The sequence below is a fragment of the Diabrotica virgifera genome, chromosome 6, assembly GCF_917563875.1.
Source record: "Diabrotica virgifera virgifera chromosome 6, PGI_DIABVI_V3a".
Lineage (NCBI taxonomy): Eukaryota > Metazoa > Arthropoda > Insecta > Coleoptera > Chrysomelidae > Diabrotica > Diabrotica virgifera.
Genome location: NC_065448.1, coordinates 54,087,750 through 54,103,728, shown reverse-complemented (window position 1 = coordinate 54,103,728; position 15,979 = coordinate 54,087,750).

Here is a 15,979-nt window from a genome sequence, read left to right as displayed (position 1 = left end):
TTTTGAAATTTTAAAATTGATTGCGTCCCAACATAAAAAATAAAAACAAAAAATGAACTTTTTGATGGTGGGGGCAGGGGGAAGGGGGTGGTGGATTAAAATTACGCTGAATCCTATGTGTTAATCACATAGAACTTAAAAAAAAAATAATTCTGTTAGTAAGGGAGGGTAACTTTTAATTTATTTATCCCGTCCATAAGTGGAAAGTTTGATGCGCCACTGTCGACGCATGTGCCACTGAAAAGTGACGGCACAGTGTTCAAACGTTTTCTTTTAGGTTCTACTATTTAAGTTATAGGGTCCCATCGTGCCTAAAATGATTAAGAAATTTCACCTATAGCGGCTCTTAGTCTATTACTGCCACGTTTGTTCCCTACCTTCGTGTCTCCCATTTTTTATCACATACTCCGTGCAACAGGCACACATCCTTTCTATTTACAAGGCCAAAGTTAACATTAACACCGTAAAATCATTACCCATTATACTCAAAGCTATCATAAAAGGATCGATCATGTTTATTCTGTTATTTGCCCTAACCCTTTTGTGTCGAACAAAAGCCCTTTTGGTGTTGAAAAAACGTTCGCAGGTAGATTTCGATACTGTATCTAACTCTTTTCATACTGAATTTAACTCATTATTGGTCCATGTGGTCGAACAAAAGGAAAAGGGTGGATGGAACAAGTAAAAATATCTTTGGGAATTATTTGTGCAAAAGATTATATTTATTTTCTTGTTTGTTATGTGTATCTGGATCTATTTATTTTTGTAAGCATAGTTTCAATCGCTTGTCACTACAATAATATTTTTTTTTTGTAAAATGTAGGATAGAAATTTGGTATCTATATTAAATAAAAGTGGTACTGTACTGTAGGTGGTATTGTAAACTAGCGCGAAACGTCATACTATGTTTTCTGTATTTTTAAAATTTGAATAATATTTTTAAAATAAAAATGTATACCAATATTTTTAAAATTAAATAATAGTTACTTATTTATGAAACAGTTCGTGAAGTATGCTCTTTGCGAACACACTCGATGTTTAGAGCACGAGCAACAACGGAGCGAGTGCTATACATCGCGTAAGTTCTCAAAAAGTACTTCACGCACAGTTTCATACAATATTTTATCTACGATAAACAAATAAAAAAACTGTAACTCTTCGTCACTGGAATTCATTTCTATTCTATAATTTTTAGAACTTTGACATTTAAAAATTCTAATTTCTTTTAAACCACAAAACTGTCAAAATTTTTGATGTAATTTATTGCTCATTATGTCATTACCATGACAACGCGAAAGTTAAGGATATTTGATTATATGAAAGTGTATCAAAAACAGTGCGAAAGTAAATCCCATTTAAAATACATTGTTACTTCACGCACACTTTAAACCTTTCACGCACTGCTATCTATAATGACAGTTTTCACAAACTAAAAACCTATACATATGACATAGAGTAGATAAAGTAATTTTATTATTTTTTACATATCAATCTTTTGAATTACAGTAAAATGGAAGTGGGCAGGACACATAGGACGGATGGAAGACAACTGTTGAACGAAGTGGAGGCACCCTGATTCTCTCTAGAAATAATGATTTTTCTCTGGTAACAAAATATGACTTTTTGTTAAGTGAATCCTTTGAGTTTTCCTTAGTTTATAATAACAATCTTAATCTTTACATTATTTGCATTTATAGATCACCTGATTCTACCGTGGAACTATTTTTTCAGAACCTGCTAAATTTGTTAGATGACCTGCCTCAAAAAAGCAGAAAAATTATATGCGGTAATTTTAACATTAATTATGCTGCTGCTAGTGCTACCCAAGTGTCCCTGGCAAACATATTTGAATCGTATGGTCTCTCAATGCACGTTAATTCTCCTACAAGGATTACAAAAACTACATCTACCATAATCGATTATATTGTCTCAGATTTCTCACCCCTTGATGTCTGCTCTACAGTTATTAATGCGGGACTGTCTGATCATGAAGCAGTGTATACGAAGTTTAACATCTTCAGCAAACCCTCCTCAAAAACCCGACGTTTAGGTAGGATTTTTTCCGCCCAGAATTTTCGTAAATTCCAAAATTTATGCTTAACTTCTGATTTTCTTCTATGGACGTGGACTATAATTTCAGTGTTTTTCTAGATAAGCTTCTCCACATCTTCAATAAGGCATTTCCTTTAATTCCTATTAAGCCAAAACATCGGAAACCTTGGGTTACGAAAGGTATTCGCATATCAGCTAAGAATATGCGTTCACTACTACACATCAAGAAATTTACTACCAATGTTGCTGTCACTGAATATATCTTGAAGTACAGGACAACATATCTAAAACTTGTCAGATCAGCTAAAAAAGCCTATTATCAAAATCGTCTGGAAAGCTCTAAAAGTGTTGCAAAAGAAACTTGGTCTATAATAAACGATCTTCGAAATAAAACTCACGCAGCTCAATCATTTTCCCTTCCAAATCCTGAAAGTCTAAACGACTACTTCGTTAATGTGAGTAAAAATATAACATCAACAATTTTGCCGCAACAAGATCCCATTTCCTATCTTCCTAATTCAAGAAAGGTTTCGAATTCATTCTTTTTACGACCAGTCGATAATTCTGAACTGATTCAAACAATCAATAATATCAAAAGCAAATCATCCTGTAGTACTGATGGACTATCTATAAAAATTTTCTCTAATCTCACAGAAAATGTGTTGGAAATCCTCCTCTCACTAATTAATGATTCGTTCGAAAAAGGTAAATTTCCAGAGCGCCTAAAGACAGCCATTATTATTCCTCTTCATAAGGGTGGCGAAAAATCTGATGCCGGCAACTATAGACCTATTGTCTTACTACCGGTGCTCTCCAAAATTATTAAGAGACTCATTAAAACTCGACTTATGTCCTTTATCGTTGATAACAACATTTTATCACAAAAATCAGTTCGGCTTTTTAACAAATAAATATACCACTGATGCCATGTTTTCTGTACTACATGAGGTTTACCAAGCACTAAACAATAATCTTTATACTGCCACTGTTTTCTGCGACTATGCCAAAGCTTTTGATTGTGTAAATCACGACATCTTGATTACAAAACTAAATTTCTATGGAATTCGTGGTATTTCTTTGAATTGGTTCCAATCCTACTTGAATAATAGGAAACAACTAGTTAGAGCAAATGATACTGACTCTAGTCTCAAAAACATTGTATGTGGAGTACCACAAGGTTCAGTATTGAGTCCTCTACTGTTCCTTATCTTTATAAATGACATCACTAATTTAAAAATCAATGGGAAAATTTTTCTTTTTGCTGATGATACCAGTATCACTTGGAGCAACTTAACTATTGCATCTCTTCATGAAACTATAACTTCGGATCTACTGACGATAAAGACCTGGTCTGACTCTAATTTACTCTCTTTTAACATAAATAAAACAGTAGCATTATCCTATAAAGGAGCTCTTCAACCTTTGCCTCTTAATAACAGCCAGATCAGTACCGTTGATTCTGTAAAATTTCTTGGTATTTTTTTAGACAGCAACCTCAAATGGTCCCTTCATATCGATTCGTTAAGTAAGAAACTCGCCTCAGCTTGCTATGCAATAAGATCTGTCTCAATGGAACTCAATTTAGCATCTTCTAAAATAACATATTTTTCGTTGTTCGAGTCTCATCTTCGATATGGTCTTCCTTTTTGGGGTTCTAGTACAGCTGCTCAATTTGATGTCATTTTTAGATTGCAAAAAAGGGCAATAAGATATCTGTTTGGCCTCAGAAGATCTACACATTGCAGAAGTTACTTCAGAGATCACGAAATTTTAACACTTCCATCTTTATATATTCTAGAAACGGTTTGTTTAATTCGTAAACACCTTCATGTCTTTCCATCAAGGCCCAATCATCTTTACTCCACCAGAAATTCAATCTTTGATATTTATTTACCGATTTCATCCACTGATTTAGTAAAGAAATCTATATTATATTCCGCAAAGAAACTGTACAATCATCTTCCGTTACAACTTAAATCTGCAACATCTTTCCCTAAGTTCCGTAAAATGACAAAAGCCTATTTATCCAAAAGACCATATTATTCAATAGAAGAATTTCTCAATGAATAACTAAGAAAATTGGGTTTCATACGCAGTAGCATAAATTTGTCAGTTCCGTATGTTGTACCTATTTTATTTTATTTGTTGTATGTTCAATTTGCAATTTATATAAATTTTGCAATAAATTGTTTTTGTCTTGGCTTTTATATTTTATACTGTACATTATTGACGATTTATCTAATTCTAGTAAATTGTAGTTGTTACTTGTTATTTATATTATGTTTTTCTTTTGACTGTATGTAAGCTTTGTCCATAAAATTGTAAAAATTTTCAGTGGCAATAAAGCATATTTCTATTCTATTCTATTCTAGTGAATTTTGGAATGGAGACCAAAAACAAATACGAGAAGTAGAGGCAAATCTCAAACCAAATGAACTGATGACATCAAGTGACTGGCTGGGTACGAATGGAGGCAAAATATAACGAACAGAAATGAATGGACACACCTAAGGGAGGCTTACATCCGACGATGGATGGAATAGCTGATAATGATGATGAATTTTATTATTTATTTATTATTATTTTGAATTAATTCTTCTTCACTTTCACCTTCAAGGGTGGGTAAAAAATGTCCACCTCGAAAATAGCTAATATATTGTTATATAATTTTTATGGGAATAATTTAGAAAATTAATTTGTATCAAAAACCACGAGATCTTATATTTTCATCGCCCTGTATATGGCCAAAATTGTAAATAGTTTAATTTAGTCCTAAGCAGTGTTTCGTGGAAAGTGAAAACGTTAGCGTTAATGATTTGACGAACGAACTGGTACAATAAATACGGTCGGGATTAGAAAGTGGATATATTGAGGTTGACGTGATCAATAGAACGTTTTTAAAATGTTTCTTGGAAGGTTAATGATGGTAAATAAAATTGTTTAGTTTAGAATTAAAGTCCAGCATGTAGGAAAAAAAATTAATTCTGGAATCTTTTGGAAATTGACAAAATGGAAAAGTTGTATACAAAAATATTTGGTTCTTAAGAAATTGAAGGAGGTATGAAATGTGTAGAGAGGATGTTTGTGATTGGTGAGAGAGACGGATGGAGGGAGAAGAGAATGTTAAGTCTGAGTTTGATGAGGAAGAAAGTTTCACTGTGTAAAGAAGATCTGAAGAGACCAGTCCAGTTTTTGAAAAGTAGTAAGTTTGTGTAAAGTGGTGAAGTTGGTTTATTTCAAGCAGCGCTCTCAAATTCAATAGAAGGTATATCTATCAATGGAGAAGTTTTGAACAACTTACGTTTTGCAGACGATACAGTAATAATAACAGATAATAACAATGATTTACAGAACGTAATGGAACGCCTTAATGAACGCTGTCATGAGTACGGACTGAAGATGAATTTAAAGAAAACTAAATGCATGATCATAACTAAATCAGCACACGTAAACATCCAATTAACTATTGAAGATACTGAGATTGAGAGTGTGGATAACTACAAATACTTAGGAACATGGATAACATCAAATGTAGACCAAACCAAAGAAATTAAGACACGTATTGAAATAACACGTGCATCATTCATTAAACTTAAAAAGTTTCTTTGTTGTCGGGATATAAGGTTAGAACTACGCCTAAGGATGCTTCGATGTTACGTGTTCTCTACTCTTCTTTATGGCTTGGAAGCGTGGACGTTGAAACAAGTCCATTTGAATAAGTTGGCCGCCTTTGAATTTTGGTGTTACAGAAGAATCCTACGAATATCATGGATTCAAAGAATGTCGAACGTGGAAGTAACTAGAAGGATAGGAAATCAACCGGAAATAATACTAACTATCAAAAGACGAAAACTTGAGTACTTGGGACATGTGATGAGAGGGCAAAAATACTCATTATTACAACTTATTATGCAAGGCAAAATCCGAGGAAAGCGAAATGTGGGAAGACGAAGAACATCCTAGCTTAAGAACTTACGGGAATGGTTCGAATGCAGTAGTGCAGAGATATTTAGAGAGGCAGTCAACAGGGTCCGCATTGCCATGATGATTTCCAACCTTCGATAGAAGATGGAACTTAAAGAAGAAGAAGGTGAAGTTGGTGGCCGTGATAAGCAGAATCGTGTTGAAACAAATCGTTGATCGAGTTGAGAATTTCAATCTCCTCGTGTCCGAAGCGATTCCAGTTTTCTGTCTGGAACGAGTAGCCGGGTTATATCAGTTTGCACAAGATATTGAGGAGAGAGAAAATTGAGGAGAGATTACGAGCGAGTGCTGTTATTTATTTGTGAAACAGTTTGTACGAGAAGGACCGTCATAGCATCCAATGAGCACGTGTGTGACAATCCAGGATTACACAATCCATAAGAGGAAGGAAAGAAGAGAAAAAAAGGTTAGTCAGATTAATTGTAAAAAGAAGAGAGTGTTGTATACCACATACCATATTTTTTTTGTTATTGAACAGTTCTGCAGCATAACAGTCTTTAATAAATTCAAAGAATAAATAAGTGTTCTATTCAAAAGGAGAAAATAAAATTTTGTTTTTTTTTTGTATAATACTAAGTACAGTCTACCGAATCATTTAAATAAAATTTTTGTAAAAAGAATAAAGAAGGAGATAGCAGAATTAAAGATAAATTTATTAGATAAGAAATAGTATAATAACAACAAAATCGATTTTAGCATTCAATCTTATATTTATGGTATTTTGGATAAATAAATAATATTTCTAGTTTTTATATGACATTGAGTGTATTTATTTTCCCTGTTTTGTCCTTAAAGAAGTAAACAACCAGAGATGCTAGAAGCCACAAACTAAAGGTAAAAGATTAAAATAAATTAGCCTTGAGAATAAATCTTATCTGAAGAGTTTTATTTAACTTTGGTTTTGTTTCCATAAGTAGTTAGTAGTAATTTCCATAATTGGTTAATTAATAATTGAAATTAGAATATGCTGATCAATCTCAGAACAGAGAGAAAATGTAGAGCATAACAATATTTATTGAGAGTTGATACAAATGTTAGAAATGGATTGAACTTAAGTATCTTATGCATAGTAAACACACCATTTTCTAAAATATTAACAAACGATGTACAAACGTTTAACAAAATTACGATGTAACTACATCAAAATTAAAATACCAGTAAAAGTCAGAAATTCAGATTTGTCGATTTTCTCCACATTCTTCCTTTCAGCCTCTTCATTAGTGTGGCGGATAATTATGTCGATTATATAATTATACGTCAATAATTATGTGGATTATGTTCCTGTTAACGAGAAATTATATAGAAACCTCTAGTAACAAGTTTTACTAAGGGTGGACATTTTGTGTCTATTCATATTTAACTCAAAATATTACTTTTATTTTCAAAAATATCGGTAGAAGTAAATTAACATTCGATAAAGGGCAGTCTTTTTAACAATAAATAATTTTTCCACAAGGAAGACCTTCCTGTAGTTGGCTGTATACCATTAACTACAAGTGAAATTTAATAAAAAATTTTTCCTCTTGTTAAAAGGTATATTAGTATAAAAAGCCCTAAAGGGCTACAAACATATGTTTGTAGCCCTTTAGGGCTTTTTAAACTAATATACCTTTTACCAAGAGGAAATTTTTTTATTAAATTTCACAAATAATTTTGAAAATTTTTGGAACACCTAATAAATATGTTACAAGGGAATACGCATTAGGTGGACATTTTTTGCCCACCCTTGGGCGTTTAAGGGTTAACTGGCATTTAATATGCCCAAATCCACATTATATAAAAATAAACACACTTCTAGTCACAGTCCTTTAAAAAATGTACCGATGCATATGGGATACTTGATCTTACATTTACTGCACCAAAAAATATGGTTAATTTGTACCCGTCTTTGTGTGTGTTCAATTTTACATTTAAATCATTTTTCAATTTAACCAATATTTTGTAAATATTAGATTAATTTCGCGTCGTTTGTAAAATCATGAATAATAGAAAGGCACTGCCATTTTGCCACAGTAAAAGCCAAACATAAACTAAACTTGCGCTGAGTTTTTGTTTCACATTGTGAAAAAGTTGTATCTACATCATTTTAAAATGTTTGAAACTTACGATAAAAATTGTCAAACCCGCAAAGACGCGGTCATAATTCAAGACAACGGTCATAATTCATAATAAAGACAACAAAATATAATTTGCTTAAAGCAAAATTGATTATTTTGGTGAATATCAACCACAATTTCATCATAATGCAGTAGGTATTTATGCTTATATGAAATATTCCGCACTAATACTATAAATAAAAGGTCAGTAGAAATATACAGGGTGAGGCATATAAACGGTCTATTAGAAATATCTCGAGAACTAAAGGCAACAGAATCATGAAAATTGGAATGAAGGGGTTTTGAAGAATGATCTATTTAATGAAAATATTTTCATCTTTACACCGGTTTTATAGTTGTTTATACCTTCGTTTTTTTAAATGGGACACTGTATATTTTTAAATTTTTGAATTCTCATTGATGTCTACTTTCTTAGAATATGAGGTTTTGTAATGTTATACAGGGTAGTTTAAAAGATAATTACGTTCTTTTTCTTAATTTCATAGCAACATTCACACTCTGTAGAATTGTAGTAGTTTGACATCAAAAACTCTGTTTATATTCAAATGATTTTTAATATATTTTACTATTGTTACGAATTGTTAGTATAGCTAAATTTTTAATTTTAGTATACAGGGTTGGTCGAAACTCTGAATGAGTATTTTCTGAGTTCTCTTAAATAGAACACCTTGTATTTTAGTATCGTAATGAAATGATATTTTATGGTACTTTTTATTTCTTAAGCATTCACTATATATAACTGTTTTAATTTGTGCTTAATTGTTAATCGCACCAACAGTCTTAAACTACGTACACGTACTTATACCTACAAAGTTTACTTGAGCAAAGAAATCAAGTTATTGCCTCGCATTTTATGTTTATATGAATGTACGAAGTTTTTGCCATTTTGAGATATATTCCACAAAAATTGGTCAAAAATAAACGTTTACTACTACGAACAAGTAACGGATTTCACAACCTTCGACGGTTTTATATGTTAGGATAAAAAGATGAAAAGGTAGGTACATGTACATACTATACTTTGATAAATATTTTGGTCTCTCAAGTGTTTTGAATGTGAAGTTAAATAAACCGCCATACTTAAATATTTCTATCTTTAATTGCAATTAAACATTTCTACATCTAATAAAGGACAATAAAATTGATCGCCTTTTCAACGTTATTATATCTATAGGGGCAATGTGATCCTCCATTCTTAATTTAATGCTTAACGAATTGTAATTCTATCACCAACGCTTTTTTCCCATAAATTAGATCCATAACACATTCAGACTCCAACTTTTACAAATATATTTCAATTGAAACAAGATCCCGACAAAAGATGTCGATTATTTCCACTAATAGAAAAACCCATTTCGATTCTTTAACTGACCATTATGCGCATATGTTATTTTTCTGTGGGTCCATTCACTCGTTAGAAAATGTATTCCACCCCATTCATTCTTTTTTGGTTGCCATATTTATTTGGTGAATATATTTATCGTCTCTGTCTTACCCGTATGACTCACTGCCATCTCGAAATAGTATTTTTTGCATTAAATAGGCTGCTTCCAGTGAAATAAAAACAAGTTTTTGGGAAGGGTCATTCCCCGTGGACACATGGGGTTAGTTTCCCCCTAAAAGTCGGAGTATCGGCTCGGCCAATAGTAATAGAGTTATGGCCAAGGGTCAGGAAAAGATCGATAATTTAGACGGTTCTTTATGATGTTAATTTTATTATTTTTTAAACTTATAGAGCATCTTTACTGCTGGTAGAGTGCAACCAATAGTTTTCATTCACTTTTAATTAATAAACGAAGAGAGAAACTCAAAATTTGTTTTGTTTATTCATATTTTAAATGGATAATTTTTCTGAAAATATTAGAAAAAGTCAAATATTAAATCAATACAATTCCAATATAGACCAGTAAGGATCTGTTTTTAGGTGGATGTGAGAGGTGGCATTCAGATTTTTGCGGATAAAGTTAGGTGATAACTTCGTTAATAATAGTTGATTTATGCTCCTTCTCAAATATGCCCGGAACATTAATAAAAAAAAATAAAATATTTAAAAATTTCGTTTTTTTTTCGACTTTTTTTGCTTATAACTTAAAAACTGTTCATTTTAGAACAAAGTCCTATAGGAATAAAACAAAGATAATTAAATTTTCTATCAGATGCGACTGGTTAAAAATGTCTTAATTTATCACCCTTGCTTCAAAATAGCAATAAATATAAAATAAGGGGACAAAACAAGCCTGTCTTTATTCAATGATTTTCCATCACTTAGGTTACACTTGGAACCTTCCTAATTCGCTTAGAAAATTTTTGTAATCTGCTAAAACCGTCCACCAAATTTCATTAAAATTGACTTACTAGATTTTGCATAATAATTTTGCAATCTAAAATTTTTTTAAAAAATTAAAAATTTTTAAAATCTTGCACAACAAAAACTAGAACATACAAAGATTTGTCAATTTTTTTACATATAAAGAAGTACTCCACCTATCTAATGTACTTACAGAATTAAAATCGGATTATTTAAGCAGCCTCAGCAATGTTTTAAAGTTATAAACAATTTTTTGGCTTATAAACAAATTAGTGCTGTGGCCAGGAGGGGGTGCTACGGGCTCCTCTATTTAGATGGACTTACCCAAGTTTTTTTATGTATTTTGACCCGTAGAACACGAGTTTTTTGGGTAACAGTTGATCCGGATGTCGATAAGATTGTTATAAACAAAGAACTTGAGGAATTACATAAAATCGATTTTTCGCAAAATAAAACATTTTTTTGTATTTCTTGGGCAATTCTAAGCAAAAAATGTTCTTACAAGTTTTTTCGTATGATGCATAGTTTTTGAGATAAACGCGGTGGAACTTTCAAAAAATCGAGAAATTACAATTTTTAAACGCGAATAACGTTTGATCAAAAAATAAAATAGCAATTCTGCTGACAGCATTTGAAAGTTTAAGTAAAATTATACCGGTTTTAATTATTTGCATTGCTAAAAATTAATTTTTTTATTATTAAACAAAGCTATTTGTTTATAAGCCAAAAAATTGTTATAAATTGTTGTTTATATAAATTTAAAACATTTGCTGGGGCCCCTTAAATAATCCGATTTTAATTCTGTAAAGTGTATTAGATAGGTAGAGCACAAAATTTGAACTTTTTGAAAAACATTTAGATTGCAAATTTATTATGCAAAATTTATTAGGTCGATTTTAATGAAATTTGGTACACAATTTAAGTATGTTACAAAGAATTTCCTAAGCGAATTATTAAGGTTCTAAGTGCCACCAAAGTGGTTAAAAAATATTGAATAACAACAGACTTATTTTGCCCCCTTATTGTGTATTTATTGCTATATTGCAGAAAAGGTAATACCTTAAGACATTTTTTACCAGTCGTATATCATACAAAATTCAATTATCTTTATTTTATTTTTCTACGACTTTGTTCCAAAACGAATCGTTTTAAAGTTATAAGCAAAAAAAGCAAAAAAAATCGATGTTTTTCGAAATTTTTAAATATTTTAACTTTTTTATTAATGTTCCGGGCATATTTGAGAAGGAGCATAAGTCAATTATTATTACTGAAGGTGTCACCTTACTTTATCTGCAAAAATCCGAATGCCACCTCTCACATCCAAAAATAGACGTTTTTTCGCAGATCCTTACTGGTCTAATATTAAAAATAAGATAATTACAAATCTCACATTAAATTTTCCAAAAAAGGACTCTGCAACATTTTCATTTATTGGCAACAATTTTAATATACATAATTTCTGTCCCTATATAACATCTATTGGTATGTCCAAGTATCCAAATTCACAAACTCATTTCACACATTTATTTTTGTTGACAAAAACTTTTATTTAATGATTTTGAAAATTTTCACATAAAAACTTTGTTTATTGCAATCAGCCAATTAATAAAAAGTAGCAACTTGAAAATGTATTACGACTAGGAACGTGGAATTTGAGAGAAACTTATGAGGAATGACCTAGACGAAATACTAGAAAAATACAGATTAGAAATACTAACTTTAAAAGAAACGAAAAAACTACAGAAAAATAATATTGTAATAGTTGGAAAAGTAAAACGTGAAAGAGTGGAAATTGTGGTGATTTGCATGGGTAAACTGCTGATGTATTGGATTAAAGGTATCCCTAACATCGTCTTTCAGTTAGTAAACAAGCTCAATTTTACAACTGACTTAAATCTCCGTCGATGAAGTATTATAATTTTTTGCGTCTTTTCAGTTCAATCCTCACAAGTTCTTCTTGACGATTGAACAACCATGAAATGCATATAGAGGAATGGTGAGACTCGAATTGAAAAGAATTTTCACTGTTTACAGAATATATTTATTTAACCCTTTTTTTTTCTATATACAGAGTGCAAATTGTAAACATTTTCAGAGGTAAACTGCTTAAGTGAGAAGACAAAACAGTGCAGATATAGAAAATAAATGGAACAATAGAAAAAATAGCATAATAGAAACTGCAGAACAAAATAGGACCCCAAGAAAACAAAAATCGAAAGCATGGTTTGATGAAGAATGTCCCCCAAAAAAATTAAACTAAAATCTTCCGGCTTAAAAAACCGGCTAATTGGTCATCCCATTCTATTCTTCTGTTTCTTAGCCAATTATTTAATGTTCTGCACCTTGCATCTCGGTCGTGTATATGTACTTCTAGCACTGTCCCATAGTGTCTTATCATCGATTTTTTGAAATGTTTTCATCTCTGCTGTTTCTAGCAATCTTTTTGTCCTGTCTGTGTAATGGCGTGTATGTAATTATTCGTCTGATGACTGTTTTGTAAATTCTGCCGTTTATTTCTTTTCCTAGGGGAGTGCAATTAGAACGAAAATATGCATTGTTTCGGAAAAATTCAAACAAGCTTATATTTTTCTAAAACTTTTTTTGTTAGTTTATATACATGTTAAAGTAAAAAGTTCTACTCGCAGATTTGGCCGCCAATTGTTTATTAATTGTTTAAACAATAACAATTGTTTTGTATAAATTATTTTAAAAATATCATTGAATTCATCATTTTACTTTGATCAAATATGTTTCTATTTTGTTTTTGATTATGCTGAATCCGAATATGGCATTACAATTTAAAAATTCTTATACAGAAGCTGTTATACAGTATGTCTGCGTAGCTAGGAACCACATGCAAAACTTTTTTATTATCAATTTTACGAAAAAAAGTTATTTTTTATAAAATGCTCTGGATAGTCAAAAATATAAAACTCAACCGTCACATATCAAATTTTATCAATTTTATACGAGTTATGTCAAATATATCAATTTCGTCAAAGAGTAAAGTACCTTCATATTCCAGAATATCAAAAAATGCTATTATGAAAAGTTGTTTGAAATTAAAAACTATGTTTTAATATACAATTACATTATTCTAATCCAAAAAATTTTTTTCAATTTTTTCTCAAATTACGGATACCCATCATCATTTTATTACAATTATGACAACTAGTTTATTATCAATTTTACGAAAAAAAGTTATTCTTCATAAAATGCTCTACCTGGTCTAAAATTTAAGATACAACTAACAGATATCAAACTTTTGCAATTTTATACGAGGTATGTAAAAAATATGAATTTTACTTAAGAGTTAAGTGCCTTTATTATTCACAATATTTTAATAAGAAGGATGTAATTGAACACTGAAACATATTTTTTAATTCCAAACAACTTTTCTTAAGAACAATTTTCGATATCGTGAAATATAAAGGTACTTTACTCTTGAGTGAAATTTATATTTTTTGACATACCTCGCATAAAATTAATAAAATTTGACATTTGATGGTTGCATCTTAGATTATTAACGATGCAGAGTATTTTATAAAGAATAACTTTTTTTCGTAAAACTGATAATAAAAAAGTTATCAATAGGTCTCAAGTTACGCAGACATACTGTATAAGAGCTAAAAAAATTTTTTTACATTTATTATTGTTGAAGCTTTTTGTTAAATGTATTGTAGGTAAGTTTTATAGAAAAAAGTTTTGATCACTTTGTATAAACATTTTTTAACTGGTAATTTTCGTTTTTTGTATTACATTTTTGTTATCTTTCTTAATTTTCTCAAAAAGAAATAGTTTATTTCATTTCTAAAGTAAAATAATTCAGTGCATGTTAAAGACTACATCATAAGCTTTAAAAAAACACCTATAGAACTAATTAGGGAGAAACAAGATGGCCGCCGCCGATAAAGTTCGCGGTTTAGATATCCTAAAGAAACTTTGTAAAGGTTGTAGCAAAAATGTAAAATCTGGTGTGTGTTGTGCTAAATGTAATTCAGTTTATCACTCCAGTTGCGCAGAGAGAGCAAAAACGTGCTGCAGTGAAAATATTACTGAAAATTTTCATGCTGAAAAAGGTGATGTCAACCTAACCTCAACTTCAATAGAAGAATATTCTTTAAAAGAAGAAAATAAATTATTAAGAGCAACAATACAAGATAAAAACACTATAATAGTAGACAAGGAAGTCTTAATAAAACTTTTGAATGAGAAAATAGTATCTCTAGAAGAAAAAATGAATCAGTTACAAAAAGATAAACAGATGGACAAAAAACAGCCCAAGGGTAATAAAAACAATAGTCTTGTTGTACCACAGCAATCTACCTTGATTTTAACAAAACAACAAGAGGCTTCAGCAGACAAACATGGACAACTTCAAGGAAACTCTACGAAAATTAATGAGAATGTCATACAAGGTCAGTCAAAAATAAATGAACAAGTTGTTAGTTTAGAAATTATGAAGACACAAACTCAGCTAATAATGAATGATGTGTTAAACATTAATAACGACGAGACAATAAAACCTGATGATTCAAGACTAACTGTTAAGTCTTCACATGAAAATCTTGTAAAACAATCTCAAATTAATAATACAACGAATCAAAATGCTCCATCATCGTCAAGTAAAAATCAACATATGGATGGTTGGGAAACTCAAAGAAAAAGGGGTTTCTTAAAAAATAAACGACCAGCACCCATTCAAGGCAAAAGAAATGGAACTTCCAATCTTAAAATTGCCCCCAGTGTGTCTAGTTATAGTTGGATTTTCTTGTCAGGTCTCACTGACGATTCAACAGCAAAGGATGTGCAATCATACATGCTAGAAAATGGGGTTCAAAATAGTGTCATAGAAAAGTTACGCACAAAGAAAAAGTTCATTAGCTCTTTTAAAATTGTAGTAACACAAGAGAGCGTGCCCACAGTCCTAACTCCTGATTTTTGGCCAGTCGGTCTTTATGTTAGTGAATTTTTAAACCTGAAGAATCTAGCACCTCAATAGATAGGTTAAATAATCAACTTGAAAAAATTGCTTCTGACCAGGTGTGTATAGTGCACCAAAACCTTCAATCTATAGGAACAAGTCATGATGCTCTTCAAGAATTTCTAAACGATGAAAAAAATGTTCTTGCTATGTGTGTGAGCGAACATTGGAAAACCATCGATCAATTGTCCGCATATAATTTGGTGGGATATTCACTGGCATCAGCATTTTGCAGGCAAAATGGATATGGAGGCACAGCAATTTTTTTAAGGAATGGTATAGAGTATGTACATAGAAGTGACATAACCATATTTGGCGATGAAGAATGTTTTGAGTGTTCTGCCGTAGAACTCTCATTTTATAAAAAAAAGGTCATAATCATATGTATATACAGAACAAGCACAAAACCTGTTCATGACTTTTTAGTAAAACTTGAGTCAGTTCTAAATATACTACTGAATGAGCAATGCACATGTTTTATTGCTGGAGATTTTAATTTAGATATAATGAATGTTAAGGACAGTAATGCTAAAG